The following is a 22,867-nucleotide window of genomic DNA, read 5'->3' as shown; positions in this document are numbered from 1 at the left end:
AGGTCTTCTTTCCCCATTTGAACTGCCCTACAAGGATTGTTAGTAAGACCTAAAGTTGCTTGAAAAAACACAAAGCCCTGTATAGTCAGCCCTCTGTTGGATCGGAAAACATTAATTTTGTTCCAGTTTTTCGTCTCTTTACCATCTTTGGAAGTATTGCATGCCAGATGCCAGCCACAGCGTCGAGGGAATGTGGGGGAACAATAGGAATATGTCAATTCCAGAAACATCTGATAACTGTAGGTTCGTGAACAGATGCTCAAATTCATAATAGTTGTTAACACGGAATGTACAACACAAATGTGTCAGCCCCCTGATGGTGGTGCAGATGTCAGACGGTGTACACAGCTCAGCTTCTCATTGCAGGCGGTAATTGAAAACTCTCGACATGCCTTTCCTATCAGTTGAATCGTGTTTCAGTACTAATGCCCACTTAAGTAACCGGGTTTCAGAGAGATTACATTGTTTGGCGAAGATCATGTGGTGTGCTTGCTGCTCTGCTGGGACTTGCACTCGCATATACACTGGACTAGGAGACCTTCTGTATGAGGATGGATATTTGATATATAGAAATGTGAGAGCAGTAGTGCTTAGAAACTGTTCTCTAAAGCATATGTACAAATATAGTCCACCATCATCCTGATTAGGTTTCTGCAAGAAATAAGGGTCAGAATCTCCCATTTGTGTCCATTTCCCCCTGTTCTAGTTACCCATTCTAGGTCCTGCAGAGGTGTGCACAGGTGTGAACGGTGTTATAGGACCATTCGATGGATTACCTGACGAGACACCTCACACACTTAGAAGGAATAAATTCATTTTATTCGAAGCAGATGATGTTACAGAAATTGTTGGAGTTGAGTAAACAGGATTAAATACTGAATCAATTCCTTCCTGGGCATCACCCTTTTAAGAAGCCAACAGAATGAACCAAGACATCAGTATGCATGTAGATTCCCAGTATGGAAACAGATTGGTGCTTGCGGCCACGTGCACAAGAGATCCAAGCTTGAAATAGTGTTAGTACATGAGAAGGTACTGGCGATGTACCTACGCATCTTGCTAAGCAAGCACTCAATGCCATTACGTTTCATTAGGTACCTTGAATATTCTTGAATATTGTAATTTATGAGAGTAGATTAGAGAAATTATATTGTGCAGGAGAAATGTCAGGAAATGACAATCCTTAGGAGGCTGACAGAGCGGAGACAGATTCAGTCACATGTCAATCTAGTTCAATCTGCCAATGACTTCCATGGCTTTAGGCAGGATGGCTTTGTTACAAAGGAAATAGACTGTTGGAACAACTCTTAAGGTCTTCACTGATATCTACACTGCTCCAAGAAGAATGTAATAAGACTACAATGAGACATTTTCATTTTAAAACCAAGAAGCTGATGGCACAAGTTCTTTGTTGTTTCATACCTCATTCAGCATTCACTAAATTTTCGATGACCCAAGTTAAACACGTGCTCCACTCTTCTCTTCAGTTTCCCCTAATTGATACTTATAGGTAGACTTGTAATCCAAACATTAGAACAAACCACATTTCTAAAAATGTAGGAGGATGTCAATAAGAAGAAGAGTAGCTCTGGCCACTTTCTAATATTCTTTGGATAATATATCATGAGAGGGCCCTCCTCAAAGCTCTCATGGTCTTAGGCATGTGTACAGGATGTTGGCTGCAGGAAAGTGGGTTTTTACGTTGAATATATCCTATTTGCTACTAATCCTTAGAAATATCACCATTCTTGTAAGTTTCATAGGGTGAGGTGGGATCTATTGTGAATCACACCAGGACAGGGAGGAAAAGTAGATCCAACGCCGCTGAGCGATGGGGGATGGGTGAGGAAAAGGGAGGATGAACATTTATGGCTGAAGTAGAGCCCATGGGGAGACACAAGACTCCATAGCACATGGTTCTTGAATGTTGGCTATGTAGAGAAATCACATACGCTGACTCAATATACTGGGGTACTAGAGAGTAAATACCAACAGAGTGAAGCTGATACCAGGTGGGGCAGGTGAATATCACAGTCCCATGCACCTGAATCCCAGGTTTAGCGGGAACAGAGAGAGTCCATCTTCTCACCTCCAGGCTAGCCGTACACACTGAATAGGTAATGAGTATGAAGGATTAGCCTTAAGGGGAAAGTGGGAAAAAGGTATAAGAGAAAAGAACTCTCTTGGATACTTGGCGGCTCTCAGTGTGGTACTCAACACAATGCCTTTAAGGAAACACATTAAACCGGACGCTAGTCTGTACATCCAGTAAGGACATGTCCCTTAAACAAAACAGACATACAATGGGTTACAAACGTAGACCAAACATGAAGCACTCATTCTGTAGCCCCAAGGTCAGATCCCTCCTAGTTCACAACTCTTACACACCAGTGTTTATGAAGAGAGGGGGTACAAGGTAAACAATTCCCTATTGATTCATAGGAAATTATCCATGGATTCCTATATCAATCATAGGAAAATGACCAGGACGCACAACCCAAAAACTGGGAAGAGAAAATACTTCTTTGGTGGTCGAATTGTTGAACAAAAGTCCTATAACAACAAATCTAGGAATAGAATCAAAAGTAATGAAAAGGCAACACATCCCAGTTTGAATGGGGAGGGATAGTGCTAGAATAAAGGACCAACAGAGCGAGTTCGCTACTCTACCTAAAGGCAGACTATGGTACAGTGCACTGACCTACAATTTATAAGGAAGGCTAAGAAAGGATAGGAAATAGTTAACAAAACCTGACAAGTCCTTTGTCAGTAACATGCAACAATGTCTCATAGGGTATTAATTAAAGGTTCGTTTCAGACAGCACAATCAATTGCTGAGAGCGGGAGTGAAGGGGGAATAAATCAGGGAGACAAAATTCTTTGGTAACATAGATTGTATTTTAGTAAATACATATATTTGTCATATTCAGCTACATATAACCAAACATATGGAAGGGTGACACTGCGTTACATTAAATGGCATGTAACCTGTGGAATACTGTGCACAAGTACTCGTGAAAAATTTTGACGGCGCAAGTGACACGTGAGAAAGTATAAACAGTGACAGGAAGGGGTGCAACAAAGAACAAGTGAAAGTAAAATTTAGACAAAGTCAGGATACCCAAACAATAAATGATAATAAATACAAAAGTAATCAAGTGGGGTATCCTTGAGGAAATAGCACAGAGATTTCCGCTGTTGAAGTAGACGGCGTTTCGGGCTGTAGAATTATTTAGGCCATCATCAAGACCAGGTTACTTTTACTTATATGGCAGTGGCGATGTGTCACGACTGTAAAAAATCCAGTTGGAGCAGGGTCCAAAAAGCAGTTCTAGTTGGACCTGAGGAGGTTTTGTTGGACGGGACAGATTAGAGAGTCTCAGGGGATCCAATAAGATACACAAACAATCGCTGTCAGTAGCGAAAAATCAAACAGCTGCTGGGCAGGTTACTTGGAGCAGTCAGCTGGGGGCATGGCGAGGTGCATCATGGGGCCAGCAAAAGTCAGTTTGTGCATTATATTGGATCCCTTGGGACTCCCTAATCTGTCCTATCCAACAGAACCTCCTCAGGTCTAACTAGAACCGCTTTTTGGACCTTGCCCCACCTGGATTTCTGACAGAAGCGACACGTCGCCACTGCCATATAAGTAATAGTAACCTGGTCCTGAAGATGGCCTACATAATTCTACAGGCCGAAACGCTGTTGACTTCAACAGCGGAAATCTTAGCGCTATTTCCTCAAGGATACCCCACTTGATTACTTTTGTATTCATTATCATTTATTGTTTGGGTATCCTGACTTTGTAAATTTTACTTTCACTTGTTCTTTGTTGCGCCCCTTCCTGTCGCTGTTTATACTTTCTCACGTGTCACTTGCGCCATCACAATCTTTCACGAGCACTTGTGCGAAGTATTACACAGGTTACATGCCATTTAATGTAACGCAGTGTCACCCTTACATATGTTTGATTATATGTAGCTGAATATTACAAATATATGCATTTACTAAAATACAATTTATGTTACCTAAGAATTTTGTTTCCCTGGTTGTCTCCCCCTTCACTCCCGCTCTCAGCAATTGATCGTGCTGTCTGAAACTGACCTTTAATTAATACCCTATGAGACATTGTTGTATGTTACAGATGATTGCCCTAGTCTCTTTAGGGTTTATTGGCTACCTCCTGTAGTCTGATACTGCTTAAGTCCTTTGTCAGGCAGTGAAGATATCCAGCGGGCTGCATGGAACTCTGTTAGGCCATCGGGCAGGAATCTGGAAGAGAACCAGGAAGTCTGGGGAGCCGCAAAGTCAACAACCTTCTCCTTGATTGGAGAAAGTAAGTCAATCATCATGGGAACGGAAGACATGCTCTATATAGAAAGTGCTTCCTCCCGCATGACAGCTGCAATTGAAGAAATCATGAGTTCTTGCAAGAACTCGCATTCGGCAGTTACAAACAGAAACAAAACAGAGACCTTAACTGTAAGTCAGTGCTTCTTCAGCATTGATACCTAAAATACTCGGGCCCCCCTAATTACCCTTAAAGGGGGGTTCCAAATCCATGGAACATTTATGCCAACACAATTATAACCAGAAAATTGGGAGAGGAGGGTCAGAGCCTAGGGGATCATTTCACGAACCCTGGAGAAGTCATAAGGGGAACAATCCGCACATGAGGCGTGGGTCGTGACAGGCCCCCCCCCACAGGTCGACTTACAGGATGGGGCTTAGTGGGGTTGCAGACATGGAAAAGATGCACAAGGCAGGGAGAATGTACATGAACAGAAGGTTCCAGAGAACGATCCTCTGGAGGATACCCTTTCTAAGCCACAAGATAGAATGCAATTAACTTCATACTCCTCATGGTCTATGACCACAATCGGGGGTGGAGGCAGTAGGGGTTGTGTAATAGGAACAAAGGGCTTGAGTAGGGAAGTATGAAATACAGGGTGAATCTGATATTCAGTTCTTAACTCAAGTATCATGGCCACAGGATATACGATCTTTCTTATTTTGAATGGCCCCACATAACGGGGATGAAATTTCTTAGATCCTTCTAAATCCAAATTCTTGGAAGCCAACACAACAAGATCAAGGGCATTAGGAGGGGTAGGTTGTCTGTTCCTATCAGATTGAGTCTACTCTTCATATACTCCTGAGCAGTTTATAAATGTGTTTGTGCTTGTTTCCAAATGTTTAGTAACGATGTACAAAGACTGTGTACTGTGGGTACCTTGTGAGTAGGCAGTATGGGAATAGTTTTGGAATAAAAACCCATCGTACCAAAAAATTAGTCATGCCTGACGCTGAATGATAGCTATTGTTATACGCAAATTCTGCCACAGGTAATGCTCTAAACCAGCAACTGGTAATTGGGGACAATAGACTTCGCAGGTACTGTTCCATAGACTGATTGGTTTGCTCCCTTTGCCCATCAGTTTGTGGATGATACACTGTTGTTAACCCGAGTCCATTTGTAGCGTACTACAGTCCTTCCGCCAGCATCCAGATACAAATTGCGACCCTGATCAGAAATTATGACTGAAGGGATTCCATGGGATCTTATTACATGTTGAATGAATGTAATAACTAGGTCTTTAGTGGTAGGATCCTTACGGAGTGGAACAAAATGAGCCAACTTGGAAAACAAATCCACTACCACTAAAATGACGGTATATCCCTGGTCTTTTGGGAGGTCAGTTATGAAATCCATGCTAATCGTGAGCCATGGGCATGGGGTACTGCTAGCCGCTGTAAAAGAGCTGCAGGGAGAGTGAGGAAAGCCCTGTTAACAGCACAAACTGAGGAGGACTTCACAAAAGTCTGCACATCTCGAGTAATAGTCTCCCACCAAAACCATCTAGCACATAACTCCATAGTCTTTGTAATTCTAAGATGATTGGCTAGAGATAAGGAATGACAACAGCTCATTACCTGGTCTCTATACTCAGGAGAAATGAACAACTTGCCCCCCTTGTAAGAATAAAAAAGATTAGAGCGCCACATATTGTGCTCAACCAACTCTAGTTTTTTCTTCATCTTGATATAATGAGTATGGTTCCTGATGTGTTATTCTTGAGTAGATGAGGTATACAAATACGTGAAAGATCATCTATCTTTGCCTGTTGTGCAGCTGGCCAATAGGTGATAACAAAATCTAATTTGTTAAAAAACCAAATCCAACATATCTAACAGAAGGAGGTTCATATAGAGTGGCAAAACTTCCAAATGTTGTGATCTCAGTAAGTAGTGATAGGGTGTCGAGCTCCCCAAAAGCAGTGTCTCCATTCTTGGAATGCCAGTTTGATTGGCAATAACTATCTTTCCACGATGGTATAATTTTTCTCTGAGCAACACCCCTCCCACAGCATATTGGGATGCGTAAGCTTCTATATAGTAAGGCAATGCAGGGTCTGGATGTACCAAGACGGGCTGAAGTTAATCTTAATTTTAAGACGTCAAATGCCTTTTGGGCATTTGTAGGCCAATGAATTTAACCCCTTTCTTGAGCAATCTAGTTATTGGTGTAATGATGTGAGACAAAATGTGTATTAAAATGCCTATAGAAATTAGTGAAGCCCAGTAGGGCCTGCACTTCCTTTACACCAGTCCGCATAGGCCATGTCAGTATTGCTTTGATTTTCTTTTTATCCATCTGGATTCCAGCAGAGGAAATAGCAAAATCTAATAAGTCTACTTGGGGGACATGAAACATACATTTATCAAGCTTGACAAATAAGTGGTGGTCTCGCACTTTCTGTAGTACCTTCATGACATGCTGTTCATGTTCCTGTATGGTATCAGATGATATGAGAATGTCGTCAATATAGACAATCATGAAAATATCAAGAAATTCCCTAAGAACTTTATTAATGAAGAACTGGAATGCCGCAGGGGCATTACACAATCCGAACAGCATAACAAGGTATTCATACTAACCAAACTTGGTACGAAAAGCCGTTATTCACTCGTCCCCTTCGTGGACACGAATAAGATGGTATGCTCTGCAAAGATCTAATTTAGTGAAGATCGTGGCATGCCATATTTGATTGAGCAACACGGGAATCAATGGTAAATGATATTTTTTATTTTTGGTTACCTTACTAAGGGCTTGGAAAATGATGCATGTGGGAAGATCCCCCATCTTTTTCGGCACAAAAAATCAAGGGGGCGAGACTGGTGAGGAGGAATGTCTTATGAATCCACAGTCTAGCATTTTGTTATGATAGGTTTGCAAATGTTGAGTTTTTGGTTCTGAAAGGGCATACACCCTACTGCATGGGAGAGCAGCTCATGGCGCAAGACCTATTCTACAATCAAAACTGTAACCATCAACCTATTGCTAATGAGTATTAGGGTTACTGCGTCTGCCCAAAGTGACACACGGTGCACAGGTGAGAGGGGAAGCCAAGTCAGTGGCTTCCTGATAACAGTGCTGTAAACAATACTTAGAATCCAAGGTGACTGTACGAGACACCCAATCAATCATGGGGTTATGTAGTTGCAACCAAGGCACTCTTGAGATGGCACCGAATGTGGGGGTATCAATCAGATCAAAACTGATAGAGTGTCCATTGTCACATATCATAGTGATGGGTTCAGTATGAAAGGTAATCAATCTTGACAATAATTCAAACCCATCCGCCAATCCAACTGGTTCAAGTTCCTTCTTATGAAGACAAGTAATGGCCAATTTATTTGCCAACGAGATATCCAAAAAGTTACCGGTTGCACCCGAATCTAACAGGGTGGGAAGATGTTGTTAATAACCATAGTAACATTAATGGTGAAATGCCATGGAACACAAGTGACAATTTTGGCTGGAGTACAGTTGTACTTAGTCATACCCAGAGATTTGTCTCCTAAGTACTCCTCCATTTCATGCGTGGTACCACCACAATCCACTAAAGCTTTGGCCTTTTTGAGATTTAGGTTCTTTGGGTTAGCAGGAGATTCTCTGGCATAATACCCTTCTTACTAGAAAAAAAGACGTTGTTTTAAAGAACTTATCTTGTCCTTTTTCTTCCTTTGTGAGAGGCCCTCTTATCCCTCCTATTTGCATAGGTTCTGGTGCATTACTGGGTTTGATGTAATCCTTTTGAACCCCTCTGAACATATACGTTTCTGGAGCTTTGCTTATAATTAACACTGAATTAATTGCTACATGGACTAAGGTTCTTCAAGACTAACTTGAACTAGACATTTTACTCGCAGTGAAAGGCAGAGTCTGCAAAATGCTTAAATTAATTTGCTGCTGTTCATACACACCTGACGAAAGTGAGGAAATAAAAATATATGCAAATAACATTTCAGGTTTAGAACCTGAATTATATGAATTGGAAACACAAAGGGACGGATTTTCAATAACTGGCGCATCCCTGCATATCAGCAGGGATGCGCCAGTTAATGTGCTTCACGGCTCCGCCACCATGGATGCGCTGCATTTTCAGTGCGGCGCACCATGTGGCAAAAATGGACAGATGCGTGACGCATCTGCTGCCGTAAAGGCGGCGCATTGCTGGAGTTGCGTCGCAAGCGCGACGCAGCTCCAGAAAGGCTTGGGGGTGCCCTATCTTTAAAATGCTGCTTCAATCCTTACGCCTGCTTCAAGCAGGTGCAGGGTTTTGACGCAGCATGGCCTTAAAAGTGGCTGAGTGAAATCTTGTAGATTTCACTCAGCCACTTTTAGGAGGCGTTCCTGCTCTGGAACGCCCCCCCCCCTGCGCCGGAACACCTACATGTGGCGCAGGGCTTTACAACGTGACGCATCTCTCAGATGCATCACGTTGTAAGTACCCCGCACCATGGCGCTGGCTTTGCGCCGCTGCTGCGTCACAAAAGTGACGCAACGGCGGCGTAAAAGAGGCGCAAGGGGCTTGTAAATCTGTAAATCTGCCCCAACGTGTTTTTGCAAATTTTGGGAAAGGAGTTTATACAATTGGAAATTGGTTATAAATGCCAGGAAAGGGAATTTTGAAAGCGATTCTAATGCCAATAATATTTTAGGACTTTTGCTAATATTTCTTTATGCTTTGTTTGTGAACTGTAGATGCATTTTATGCAAAACACAGGAAAGGATGCAAAGACATTTATATGAAAATTATTTAGGTTCGAGGGGAATCATGATAAATGATTACATGAAGTCATTGAAATTTAGAGTTCAGAAAAGAAAGAGACCAGACTCAACTGATGATGAATGTGCACTCTGAAACAAACTCACATGGGAAATGAATTTGTGTGATGGTTAAGATAACCATCAGATGGGGGGATTGATGGAGTAGAAAAATGTAGCTTAAATAAGTGCCATACTTTACACTAGACATTAACACGAAAATGCTTAATACAATGAAACATGGGAAAATGTACCTTTTCTTAATTTTGCAAAATTAATGTGTAGCATGGTTTTTAGATTAAGCATTGATTTCTATTGTAATTACACTCCTTAAAGGTGTCATCTCGGTAGAATGTCGCTGACTATTAAAATGTATTTCTTCTTTTTCCAAGCTGCATGTTCTCATCGTATTTAGTTAGTTTTCTAGATGCCACATATTCAGAATGCTGGATACTGAATAGTATATTAAAACAATAATGCTTACATGAAGACATGAATCTCATAACTTAATCTTATAGGTTACAGCTAGAATGTTTCTGCCTTTAGACTAATTCATTGTTATGCAGTGGAATACTGAATTGCTAATAGTTTAGACTGCAGGGTTCTTGTGGAAACTCAGAGTGAAGCCAATGCACATGAATGTTTTGCAACTAAGTTTACACTTGTAGCAAGCACCTTGCTGACTTCGTATGTTTATCGTGGGAATGAAGGAAGAAGCAGCAGATCATGGAATGATCCGTCCTCATTGGCTTAAGGTGACCTAACACCAGTATGGATTGTTACATATATTGTATGCTAGTTAGAGTCAAGGAAGTGCAGTCCAGTCCAGTCAAGGCCATTCTTCGGCGACCATTCCTTTTTCCCTTTACACTTTTTGCCCAATTTGCTGTGAGCTACTGCTGACAGGGATATCTGTCACATACTACTTCGTGGGTGTCAATTTTCTGTAATGGTTATGGCTACTGCTGTGACTGTTTTAAATGTAAACAATTGTTTCTGTGACTGTTTGCTGATGCTGATTTGAGAGAAGAGACTCAGACGAGTTTCTGGAGCTACTCTCCATTAGGAGTTCGACTTCAATCTGATTCTCTTTCAATGTTCCTTTAAATCTTGCACTTTTCCAGAATGACTCATTATGGGTTCTGGTAGTCTAGGATCCACTTAGAGTAGAGTAGGGATTGCATTCCTTTATGGAACAAGCTGTAATTTACTTGATTAACTCTAACCATGATTTTCTTGCTATTTCTGTAAATGGATTTATCTGATTTACTCATTTGAATAAAGAGACCAAAACAACATACTAAACTCTAATTGAAAAATAAAGGTTTTTAAACTGATACAAATCTCTCATCATTGACTGAACTGAATTACTAAATTGATTATGTTTATTGAGATGTTTTCAATTGATGCTCCATTCTGAAGTTGTGGCAAAGATCCATTGCAGAGAAGAAGATTTTGGTGCGCAGTTGGAGACCCCAATTGCAAGTTACGGGTTGAACTGAACTTATCAAAGATATACTTTTCAGCGCCAGCAACATCGTGGGTCAAATGAAGGTTTCTTCTTTGCCACAATGTTCACAAGAAAGAAGATGAAGGGCTTCAGTAAAAGAGCTTGCAGGATCACTGGAGCACTAAACAAACACCTGAATTAACAGATTGAACATTTGAATGAGACAGTGTTGTCTGAAGTGTAATCAGAGAAGATATGGCAGCCCAAAGAGCAACTCCTCCTTTGCTGTCTGCATCAGAGCAACGAAGCTTGGTTGCTGAACGGATCGTTGCTGTTTCATAAATGGAAAGACCAGGAACTACTGGCTCTTTGCCACCTGGTACCAATCCAAATTCTGCCCTTGCACAACCTATGACTTATACTGAACACCCAGAGCATATGCCACTGGAAGTTCAAATAGGGAAGCCCAGTCCTAGAATGGACCTCACTTGTCACACTCTTGCCACATGAACTACAATAGGTATTATATACAACTATTGAGAAACTTGATGTGGAGGAGACCACCCTTTCACTTGATGAGCGAGGTGTTAGGCACTGATGCTCTAACAGTGCATTCTTCTGTTTATAGATATATACAATGTGAGGTGGTGTGTTTAACAATGATGCCTTACTGCCCAGTGTTAATGTGTTCCATTCCTCTCTTACTAGCGTCATGGAAGACGTAAGGTACATGGAGAGGAATGTATAAGGATGGCCCTTTATATCCCCTTACGAGAGGACCTTAGAGGTTGTAATGGAACTCTCTTAACAGTGGCATTCCTTAACTACATTTCTCCCAGTAGATAGGACTGTCATCACCTGCTTTGCTTTGGGAAAGCCAGCAGTGCTGCAGCTGTTATCACCACCATGAACCCTGGAACCCTTTCTCCCAGTCAATGAAGAGCTCATTGTGGCCCAGGAACAATTACGCCTTAACTAAAGCTGTGCCTGGCCTGTGCTTGCTTTTAATTGACTTCTGGATTTAGATGATTGGTGACCCCCATAGATTTGTTCCAGGACAGTGAAGGAATCCTTAATCCTGCCTTGAGGGGTTCTGGTGGCTTCACTGTAATCTTATGGATATGAGGTGGACCCTCAGGTGTAGTGCTGAAACTCGCTGCATTGCTAAATCTGCCTCTTCCTGGGATTTGCTGTTCCTGCTCTCAGTCATCTCTGTGAAATGTACTTGAGGACAGTGCTATCTATGTGTCTTCCTCTATTCCACCCATGGAGCTGAAGCGAAGACCTGAAAAGTGCAGTTTCTGCTGTGTCTTCAAAGCTTGGAATGATCCCACAATGCTCGACAGCCGAGATTACTTGAGATAGGCCTCCAGTGTAATGACCTTCTCAGACTAGCATATGTTTCCTCATACCCATACCCCCTCAGGGCTGAAAATCCAGAGACCACCTCATTGGGCGCCATCCTCGCATTGTGATCCTGCATTATCACACCAGAGGCCTGCTGCTGGAAACTGAAGGATGAATCAGACTGATTTTCTCCTCACGGGGTCAGAGAGCAGATCCTAAAATTACATACCTCCGTGCATGGGCATTGGCCACACCACACATTCCACTGAGTGACATTTGACAGATGCATTCTGATATTATATCAGACGCTTTCTATGTTATTTCCTAATCCAAGACCCCGGGAACATTCCCGACTTTCACAACTGCAGAACACCCCTGGTTCTATTACTTATTATATTCCTCTTAAACCTCAAAATCCAGGTCCTTCAACAGCTGCTGCATCTAGGAAACTGAATCATTCCTCATCCCTTGATCGGGCCTGCTTAGTTTATCAACACCTATTGCTTCCGGCTTGCCATGGCTGTGCCTTCTTTGCTAGAGAAGGGACTATGCTTCTTTTCATACTAAATGTATCCTGCCCTAGGCTTAGCCACAGTCACTACCTCATATCTCAGGCCCACAATACCTTTCTTTAAAGGCCACAACTGTGTGCAGCAATGTCTCCAACCACCAGGAAAGTAGTCACCTCTGGGAGAGGAACTGAGTACTTGGAGTCCAATGGTATGCTTGTAAATAGTTTACAGTGCTATTGCACTCGGTTTAGCACGCTAGAGGTGATTCCATTTGTTAATTACTGGCTCATTACATTGAAATGAATACATGTGACTAATCTTGGTGTGTTTAATCTCAGGATCCTATTTTCTTAATTATTTTATCATAAATCTCTGATTCTGTTTCTTGGGAATTCTGATGTAATCCTGGGTGAGTTTATGGTCAACCCCAGAGCTATCACAATACAAGGAAGGCCTAGAGGAGATCATGAAAATTGATCGGAGCAGGGACATTCCATGGCTTAAAGATGTTGCATCATGGATGATGAAGTTGGGTTTATCTTATTTCTGGGATGAACCATGCCAGTTGGCACCGGCTTGCAAGAAATTGCTAAAGTCCACCTTCTGGGCTCACATTAACAATAGCGTGCTACATAGCTCTTCCATGGGGTCACTAACATCAAGATTCCTTCTTTTTAAAGATGTAGCACAGTTTGAACCCTTTTTGGATGAGGTATGTCCCCAATAAGCGAAATCCTTGTTTATGAAATTTAGATACGGGGTGCTTCAAACAAATGCAAACAAATTCAGATGGGGTAATAATCATGATGGTAAAAGTAGCGAACTGTGCGCACTATGCCCAAACCAGATTAAGGAAAATGATCTACATATACTATTCTTCTGTCCCGCATGCGATACACCGAGGAAAAAATGGATTAAGTCAGTTTGTATAAACTAGAATATTAGACGCTGTAGCGAGGCGGAACGTAAACAGTTGATTGTTTTTAGTGTTATTAGATACTTATTCAATGTGTGTCTTATTAGAGCAAAGGTTGTACTGGAATTATAACAGTCAAGGAATATGCAAAATTCAGTAAATGCTGTTAGAGAGCTTTGCACTTGCACTTTATGATCTATGGTTGTTTGTCGGGGAAATGTGATTCTGAAATGATTCATTCCAAGTAATTGCATAATTGGAACTGTCATGCAAACAGTATTGGATGCATGTAAGAATAAAAATGCTATGTTCTAAACAATGTCGCTCTGTCTTGATTGCCTAGCTTTTATTGTTTTTTATTGTATTTATTGTAGTAAAATGTTTTAACCCCTTCGGTGCCACGCCCTTTCCCCCTCCTGTGCCGGGCGTTTCCCACGCAGGTGGGTTTCATGACGAGATAGTCTCGTCATGGGCACAGCGCGACCGTGCTCCATGACGAGACTATCTCGTCATGGGCACAGAAGAGGTTAACGGCGTAGCTGGAACAGATTATATAATCGCGATTCTATTTAAATGTCCCTATTGTGTTGTACTGTACCAAAAGATTTATACAAATGCTATTGTAAATGGACAGCGTTTTTTTAAATGTATCTTTTATGGTTGAAATCGACCGAAATAAAGATTTGAAATGAAATGATGAAAATCCAACTTTTTATGAGAATTCCCCTGTGCCTCTCTTTCCCTTAATCTAACAGATTACTTTAGCTTTTAACTTTGCATTTTACTTATAACCCATAACATAACAAGTACCCTTAACATTTTCCCTTACTACTTATCTGTACCCGATTTTTGTTTTTCATCCTATCATTTTGCCATCCTGCATTTTTTCATCAACTTTTTTGCATGGCATTGTTTTTATTCTGAAAATACAAATTTCAACGCAGAAATCTATAAACTAAATCCTGGTTGTTTTTCTGAAACTTGATTTTGCCATTCGATTTTTCATATATACCTTATTCTGTTGGTTTATTACACAGGTGTATACTACGCCAAGTCTTAGAGGTAATTTTCTTTCAGTTCTTTTTTACTCACTCATGGCGGATATTCCTAGCAGCGCTCCGGCTATTACTATGGTATAGTAGAGAGTCCAAATCTGCATACCCCACTGCATGCCCAAGGATTAGCTAAATCAGCAAACATGAAAATACATATACCTTTTCTATCATAGTTTGCTACTTTTATTGATATAGCACTATTTTTGTCCTGAAACGCCAATATTTAATTTTTAATAAATCCACATTAAGTCCAGAACCATCATCTTGGTATTTCCTCAAGTACCCGTGTTATACTGCCACACATAAGCGCTTTTTGCCTTACATCCCTATGTGTCATCATGACATGATGGAAATGGTTTAATGTGTCAGGGATTGTCAAATTTATGTGAGAAATGGCCACAAGTCAGTGAAGATTTAGGTCTGGCATGAACTTCATAATTGCAAAGGTGAACACAACATGCCAAGGATGGGCAATATTGTGGCAGAGGTGGGAACCATCATTTTAAGGATGCCACAATATGCAGGATTATAATCTTGTGTCAGGGCCAGCATGATGCTCACTGTGTGCTAAAATAAGAATTACCACCAATGTGTCAGGGCAAGCATTATGAAGGTAGTGGGCTCCATCATCCCAAAGATAACCACAAGCACCATAAGCACAGAGCGCAAGAAGCCTGTGGATGCAGGCGAAAAGCCTGTGGATGCAGGCGAAAGGCCTGTGAATGCAGGCGAAAAGCCTGTGGATGCAGGCGAAAGGCCTGTGAATGCAGGCGAAAAGCCTGTGAATGCAGGCGAAAATTTGGTGCATGATGTGTGGTTGGAGGTTCTAAACGCCTGCCTCTATTGCCTATTTTATAATGAAAACAAAACGTTTTTATTGGATAACAATTAAATATGTTTGCAAAGTATATGGAAATTGGAAGGTAGCTATCAAGCCGCCCACAGGTGAGTGAATTATTGTTAAAGCCTTTTTTTTAAATAATTTTTTAACTTCAAAAAATTCTAGTGGCATAAGCCATTTTTTCGTACATTCTTTCGTAGTATTCTACTTTGTGAAAAGTCAATGAATCACAGCCCACCTGTTAAATGGCAACTATAATCAATGATGGTCTTATCCAGCAGGGGGAGGTTTCAAGGGAGTGCACTGTGGTTATCGATGGCACCAAGGGAAGAGGGCTAAAGCCAGAACTCGGAGCAGTTAAGTTACTAGAGAACGATGAGAAAAAGGGAAGCTCCATTTCCATGACAATGCAGATGCAAGGTTGAAGCATTCCCAACATTCATTGTTGGTCTCAAACAGTCAGAGGTCGAAGGCGTTGGAGTGCATGAGGCAGTAGCAGAAGAACAATATTCTCAGAAAAGCTGTTGCAAAGCAAGTAGTCAGACAGAATGGAAGAATCCAAGACAAAATAGCCTCCCACACATGACCAATATGAAAAAGCATTGGGAAAGCAAATAGGTCTCATTTTTGGAACCAATTGGCTTTGCCAATGCTTTTTGACAATGCTGTAAAGCGTTGGGGATAAAGCTAAATACTTTTTCTCAATGATGAGCAGCGTCGGCAAAAAGAAGGGAAAAAAAGAAAAAAAGCACAATGAAATGACTACTGCAGGTGGTCACGTCATGCCACCAGTGTACACATGTGTGATGACATTTGCGTGTGCATGCATCACAACGCATTCATGCCAGTGGAATGTCATGGGCACCATTTACTTTGGCCTTTTGTTTACTGATCCAAGATGGTGGACGCACCATTTAGACAGTAAATAAGAAGTTAATATTTATTTAGATCCAAATTAAAAAGAGAGAATGCAGGGTCGGAGGGGCAAATGAGGAGCAGGTGGGTGAGTGTGGAAAAGCAGCTCAGGAGGGAGACAGCAACACAGACGGCAGAGGGGAAGCATACAGTGGACAGAAGACCGTGGGGAGAAAAGCTAACAAGGGTGAGTGCACAGCAGGGAGGTGCACACGAAGGCGCGAGTTACATGGCACTTGTGGGAGAGCAGCACAGGGCAGACATTTGGGCCAGATGTACGAAGCATTTTACCAGTGCAAGCGGCCTGGGGCCATTTGCGACCGGTAAAATGCATTTTGCCATGGAAAAAAGGCAAAATGCAACTCTGTAAGATGTTACCGAATTGCATTTTGCTTTTGCAATTCGGTATTAGGAAGGGGCATGTTTAGGGCGTCCCTTCCTAATACCAAATAGCACTGGTATGTATGAACGTTTTGTGACCGGAATGCGGTGTAATGCAGCCCGTTTTCCTTGAAGAGCTGCATTACATAAAAATATGGCATTATTTAAAAAGCAATCACAGACATGGTGGTCTGCTGACCCCAGCAGGCCACCATCCCAGTGATTGTAGCCATTCCCAATGCGTCGCAAATTGCGACCTGCCTCATGAATATTGATGAGGCATGTCCATTTTCGAGCCATTGGGAATCGCAAACAGTGTCTGAGACACTGTTGTACATAGCTGTTTGCAATTTCCTAATTGTGAATTACAAAAATTTGTGATTAGGAAATCGCAAACCGACTTTTTGTACTCTTGGCCCCAAATGCAGGGAGCACACGAGGAAGAGACCTTGAAAACAAACACATGCAATCATTTAGTGCTTAATCTAAAAAAAAAAAAAACCCTAAACGTGGGCAGTGGGAGGATACAAGCAAACCAATTAAAGGGATGGTAAAAAGACTATGCTCCAGGGCACTGGCAAACAGAAGATTTACAAGCTTTGACAAGGAAACCGTTGAATAAAAAGACATAAAAAGAGAGTTGGCAAGCAACTGGTGGGCAGTAAGCCCCTGCAAGTCCTTGGTAAATCCACAATAGGCCACTCCTGAGACCTAAAAATGTCAGCTGAGGCCTCTTCTCTCTGTTGAGTATAGATGCTGGAAATGTTGAAATCACTTGTGAGTGAGCCTCCTCTAGGTGTGACCAGCTGGAGGGTAATGTGCAGCTCAGGGGAGAGAGAGAAAGATGAAGGTTTGTGGGAGAGATACGTGAGACCCCACATTGTTGCCTCCTCTTGCTCCAGTCCTCAACCAACTGGCCACAGTGGATAAGCAACGCTTAACAATGATAATTTGCTGGGAAACGCATGAACTTTATTCTAAATGATAGGCAGGCGGTGCTAGAAGCACACCGGTGTGTGCCATAGGGTCCATGTACTGCATACGACCTTTACATGAATACATTCAGAGAGAGCGTCTAATGACAGATGGTATACTCTATATTACCAGGCCTCTTTTATGATGTTCTCTCTGTTGCCTACATCCCTCCGCATGAACAAGGTGAGGATTGTTTTAAGGATTATAGGCATAATTGCATTTTGCTGGTGGTGCGCTCTCTAGCATTGAAAACCCGCCGTTTTATTGCGGATTTTATTGTAATTGGCCATCACTTCTCCGTGGTACTTTAACTCTGCTGCCTCAACTCGCCCTGGGGAGGCACCTCGAGAATTTGCCCCTTCATGTACAACATCCCGATACCCCCAGGATTCTGATTCGTGGTATGTAGAAGCACAGAAATAAATGCACACGGATGCATTTGGCGCCCTTAACTGCGCTTTGCCTCCGACCTTCAGAAACAGCAAACCTACCTCCTCAGAGCGACAGCTGCCCCCCTGACTACCCGTTCTAGAAGTCGTATCGGATGGGGCGCGTAAAAAGGGCCACAAATAAAAATACCCATCTGTGCTAAAAGACAAACAAAGCATTAATGCAGCAAACTGTGGCTTAGATTATATTAGATCCCGCTTTAATGATGCTACACATCTGCTGGGACTTGACATCTTTATATGAAGAAATGCAGGCGCGCGACGCTGGGGCGATTTGGCACGCCTCGCGGCGAACAACTGGCCCCGCTTTCATGTGCCCTTGGTGGGGAGGCGGTCGAAGGCTGCCGCCCAGCAGCACTTTTTTACTCACAGGAAATCGATCCAGCGGGCTTTGGTAGTTCTGGTTTCAGCATGGTTCGAATCCCGCCCCTCCATCAGACAGGAAGCAGGAGGTTTGGAAACAGAAGCAAGACATGTTGTTAGGGCCAGAATAAGAACGAACGTGTCAATGTGCATTTTAAGCAAACATTAACAAGGCCAATAGGTCTCACCTATGCAAGAGCTATTGGCTTTGCCTTTGTGTTTTGGCCATGTTGTAAAACAGCATGGCTGCTGTTCAGTGTGGCTAAAAGTTTGTAGTGTAAAGGAGAGTGGCACAGAGTGGAGTAGAGTGGAGTGGCATAGATTGCGTAGAGTGGAGTGGCATAGAGTGCGTAGAGTGGAGTAAAGTGACGTAAAGGGGAGAAGAGTGGAGTGGTGCAGGGCTGAGTACAGTGAAATGGAGTGGCTTAGAGGGAGTTGAGTGGAGTAGAGTGTCGTTTAGTGGAATAGAGTGGTGTGTCGTAGAGTAGAGTGTCGTAGAGTGGAGTAACATAGAGTGGAGTGACATAGAGTGGAGTGGTGTAGTGGAGTGTCATATAGTGTAATAGAATGTTGTGGTGTCGTAGAGTGGAGTGTCGTAGAGTGGAGTGACATAGAGAGGAGTGGTGTAGTGGAGTGTCATATAGTGTAATAGAATATTGTGGTGTCATAGAGTGGAGTGGTGTAGGGTGGCGTTGAGTGGAGTAGCACAGAGTGTTGTAGAGTGGAGTGGAGAAGTTGAGTATAGATGAGTAGTGTGCTGTAGAGTAGAGTGGAATAAAGTGGCATGGAGTGGCATAGAGGGATCTTCGTTTAGTGGAGTAGAGTGTCATAGAGTACCACAGAGTTGAGGGTAGTAGAGTGCAATAGAGTGGCATAAAATGAAGTGCTGTAGAGTGGAATACAGTGTGAGTGGAGTAGAGTGAAGTGGCCTAAAGTGGAGAGCCATGGTTTGGAGTGGAGCAGAGAGGAGTTGTGTAGCGTAGAGTGGAGTAAAGTGTCGTAGAGTGGAATGGTGTAGAGTGTCGCAGAGTGCTCTACGATGCTCTTCTTCATTCTACGACACTCCACTCGAGGGTAGAGTGGAATATCACAGAATGGAATAGAGCATCGTAGAGTCTCGTAGCATAGAGTGGTGGGGTGTAGAATAGAGGGGTGTGTTGTAGAGTAGAGTGGCATGTCAAAGAGTAGATTGGCATGTTGTGGCGTGGAGTGGCGTAGTGTGAAGTGGTGCGGAGTGGAGTGATGTGAAGTGGCCTGGCACATCCTAAAGTGGATGGCGTGGAGTGGGGGAGTGAAGGGGCAGAGAGTGGCATAGAGTGGAGCAGAGTGTTGTAGAGAGGAGTCGTGTAGAGTGAAGTGGCATAGTGTTGAGTATGCATGGTGTGGTAGCGCACTGCCATGAAAGACAACACATTTTCAACTGAAATGACCATTACATTTGCACAGATACAGTTTTACTGTTAAAACTAAACTGTGCACAAATGAAAACGTGTGGAAATGGCATCACCTAGTGTATTGATTCGTTTTGATCATATTAAAATATTTGCTTCCATCACACTGCAGAATTACAAAATTGTGCTTCATTTGTGCTTTCCTAATTCTGGTATGTTCTTAAAATCTGCACAGTTCCTTTACAGGCATTTATATTTTGTTGTGTGCTAGAAAAAACAGTCTTTCCTTTCACAACTCCAGATTATCAGATAAATCCTCTCACTTTGAAGTTAGAGAAGGAAAAGTAAACACCAAGCTCCCTTGGAAGATGGAGCCTAACATTTGACCTCTGTTTTTGAATGTATAGCAATAGTGACAAGATAAGAAAAAAATGTATAGGCCTGTTTATAGAAAGTGAGTACTTGTGGAAGAATTCAGTAAACGGGCCATGCTACACGGGAAGGACTAACTCAAGCTGGAAACCTAAAACAAACAAAGCCAGAAAATAAAAAACAAGCAACTGTGACTTACTAAACACAAAGCCAATGGTAAGCAATGGGAGGAATGCATTCCCAGGGAAGCTTTCAGAATGTCCCCAAGATGTCTTTGGCAACCAGACAGCTGCGCTGTCTGGTAGGCTTTGATCTAAAAACATATTTGATGTAATACCCACCAAGCACAAATGAGAAGCAGGTAGGGTTGTCTAGCAGAACGCTTTAGAAAGCACACTTGCTTTTAGTGTGATCATCTCAAATATCCCGTTCCAGGCACTGTTTTTGGTGATGGAGGTCTGTCCAGTCTACACAGCAAGATATAAAACCTTGGTTCAAGACAGAGTTGTTGTAATAATGCCAGGCCCCCTGGTGCAATTAAGCAAAATTGCCCTCCTTATTCCTATGGTAAAGCACTGAAATACACCCTCTGGTCTACGATGCTACTGCACCTGCTGCACTATTGATACCTCCGCCACTCATTCAAGTATGTTGTCTGATGAGTGGGCAAAGGTCAGGCAAGCGGTTCACGCTCTGGTTGATCTCTAATTGCTGGCAAATACCATCAATTGGCATTTGTTCACATGCTGAAGTTCAGACTATGTCATTTTCACCATCTGAAAACATGGAGCATGCCTTACACTATTTCGCATGCAGGAGGAAATCTTTTTTTTTTTTTAAATCTCTTGATGTGCGTTTTTTCTTATTTTCATACAATTACAGCTCCCATAACAATACTGATCATCAGTAGTCTTCTGTTATGCAGGAGGAAATCATGTAGGTCAATGGTGGAGACAACCACTCTATTCACATCAAGGTGACAGCCTACTGCCCAGTGAAAGAGGCAACTAAGTAAGTCTCTCACTTACTAGTGGAAAGAAGCGAGTGCTTAATTTGTAAAAAAAAAAAAAAAAAAAGTGTTGGGGAACTCATCAGAAGGCCACTGCAGTTTGCACCACTCATTGCCACAGTACTTACACAACTACTAACCATCACACTGCGACAAGTGTAACAATTCAGACTGTTCGAGGTCGCCAAAGCTTTAAGAATGGCTTGGGTGGCAGATATTAGTTGTTTTCAATGAATGCTGAATTAACAAACAACTGTTTTTCTGCTCATCTTTACATTGCACAAACAGTGCCACCATGTGGCAGCTGTCACAAGAGCAGGTTCCGACAATTAAATGCTGGTGCTGACAATTAAGTGCTGATGGCGAGCACCGGAACCAGTCTCAAATTAAGCACTGAAAGAACCTCACTCACAGGAGATATGAAGCACTACAGCTATCACCTGTAGGAAGACTCGCCACTCAGCGGAGAACACAACTACTATGGTATTTTCCTGTTTGAGGTTATCTCTCTCAGCAGTGTAGGTAAAAAACTCTTCAGTTGTACCCCTGGGAGGCCAGTTAACTGAGTGGAGACAAACTTTTCCAATCAATGCTTTCTGCAGAATATTATACAAGGTGAGACACTGTACTGCTGGGATGCGATTTACCGCAGCCTTCGCCAAATGTTGTAAATCACATCCCAGACGATTCAACCACTGTAGCCACCAGAAAGTATATCATTCTGAGGAAGACGTTGATTAGACGGGAGCTATGCAACATTGATGAGCCTTTCTCCCGGCTGTGCAGTGCTACTTCTGTAGGGAACATGGGTGATTGACCCTTCTTTTATAAATGGATCTGTGACACTTTCAGCTAATGAGATAACTCAGGAAGAAGCGGGTGGTGTCTTCATCAAAGCATTATTAGATTTCTAATTTGAAGCACTGACGAACTTGGAAAGAACATAGATAGTGGGAGAGCATGTATTTCTAGCAAAAGGAATACATATTTTAGACCTGATATTGCTCAAATATATATTAAAAACCAACACATGGAAAGAATGAAAACAGATGATCAGTTACCCTCAGTGAAATGAGAATGACATATCAATCGTCTGGAATAGCTATATAACTCCACCCTTAATGTTAGGAACCAATTTGAAAGAGAGAAATGTTGTTGAGGAAACCTTTTAATGGAACCAAAATATAAATTCCATTATATCCTATGACATTTATATTTCAGTGGACGGGATATCTGTCACCATTGTAATGGAGTAACCCGTCCACCCAGATCTAAATCAGGCCCTTTATGTTTTGATTTGTTTATGTTTTAAGACGAGGTTCATTGGGGAAAGTAGTAAGACAGTTTAATCTTTGTATTCTAAATGGTCATTCAACTATTTAACAATCAATTTGGGGGTATATTCTGGGATGTTTTGGATATTAATGTCTTAGGGGTGTTTATGAGTAACGTCACTTATGCATTTAACCACTTCATATAATCCCTGAGGTGGTAGTGTGATATTTTCTCTAATATGTTACCCAGACAGTGAGCTTTTCGTCTTTAGTGACTGAGGCTGAAATTGTGACACTCACTGAGACTTTGAGAACAAATAGAACACCGGATCCAGATGGAATTCTCAGTTCGGGGTTGAAAAGAAATCTTCAATGATGTGTTGTTTTATATCTCCCCGTTTAGATTTTCACAAAAGAGCATATATAGCAAGGACCTGGTCTGGCTCAAGTCGTCTCAAACTATTGTTTTTTTTAAGGAATTTGGTAAGATTCAGCTGCTAACCAG

The sequence above is a fragment of the Triturus cristatus genome, chromosome 7 (genome assembly GCF_964204655.1).
Source record: "Triturus cristatus chromosome 7, aTriCri1.1, whole genome shotgun sequence".
NCBI lineage: Eukaryota > Metazoa > Chordata > Amphibia > Caudata > Salamandridae > Triturus > Triturus cristatus.
This window is presented reverse-complemented; position numbering follows the sequence as displayed.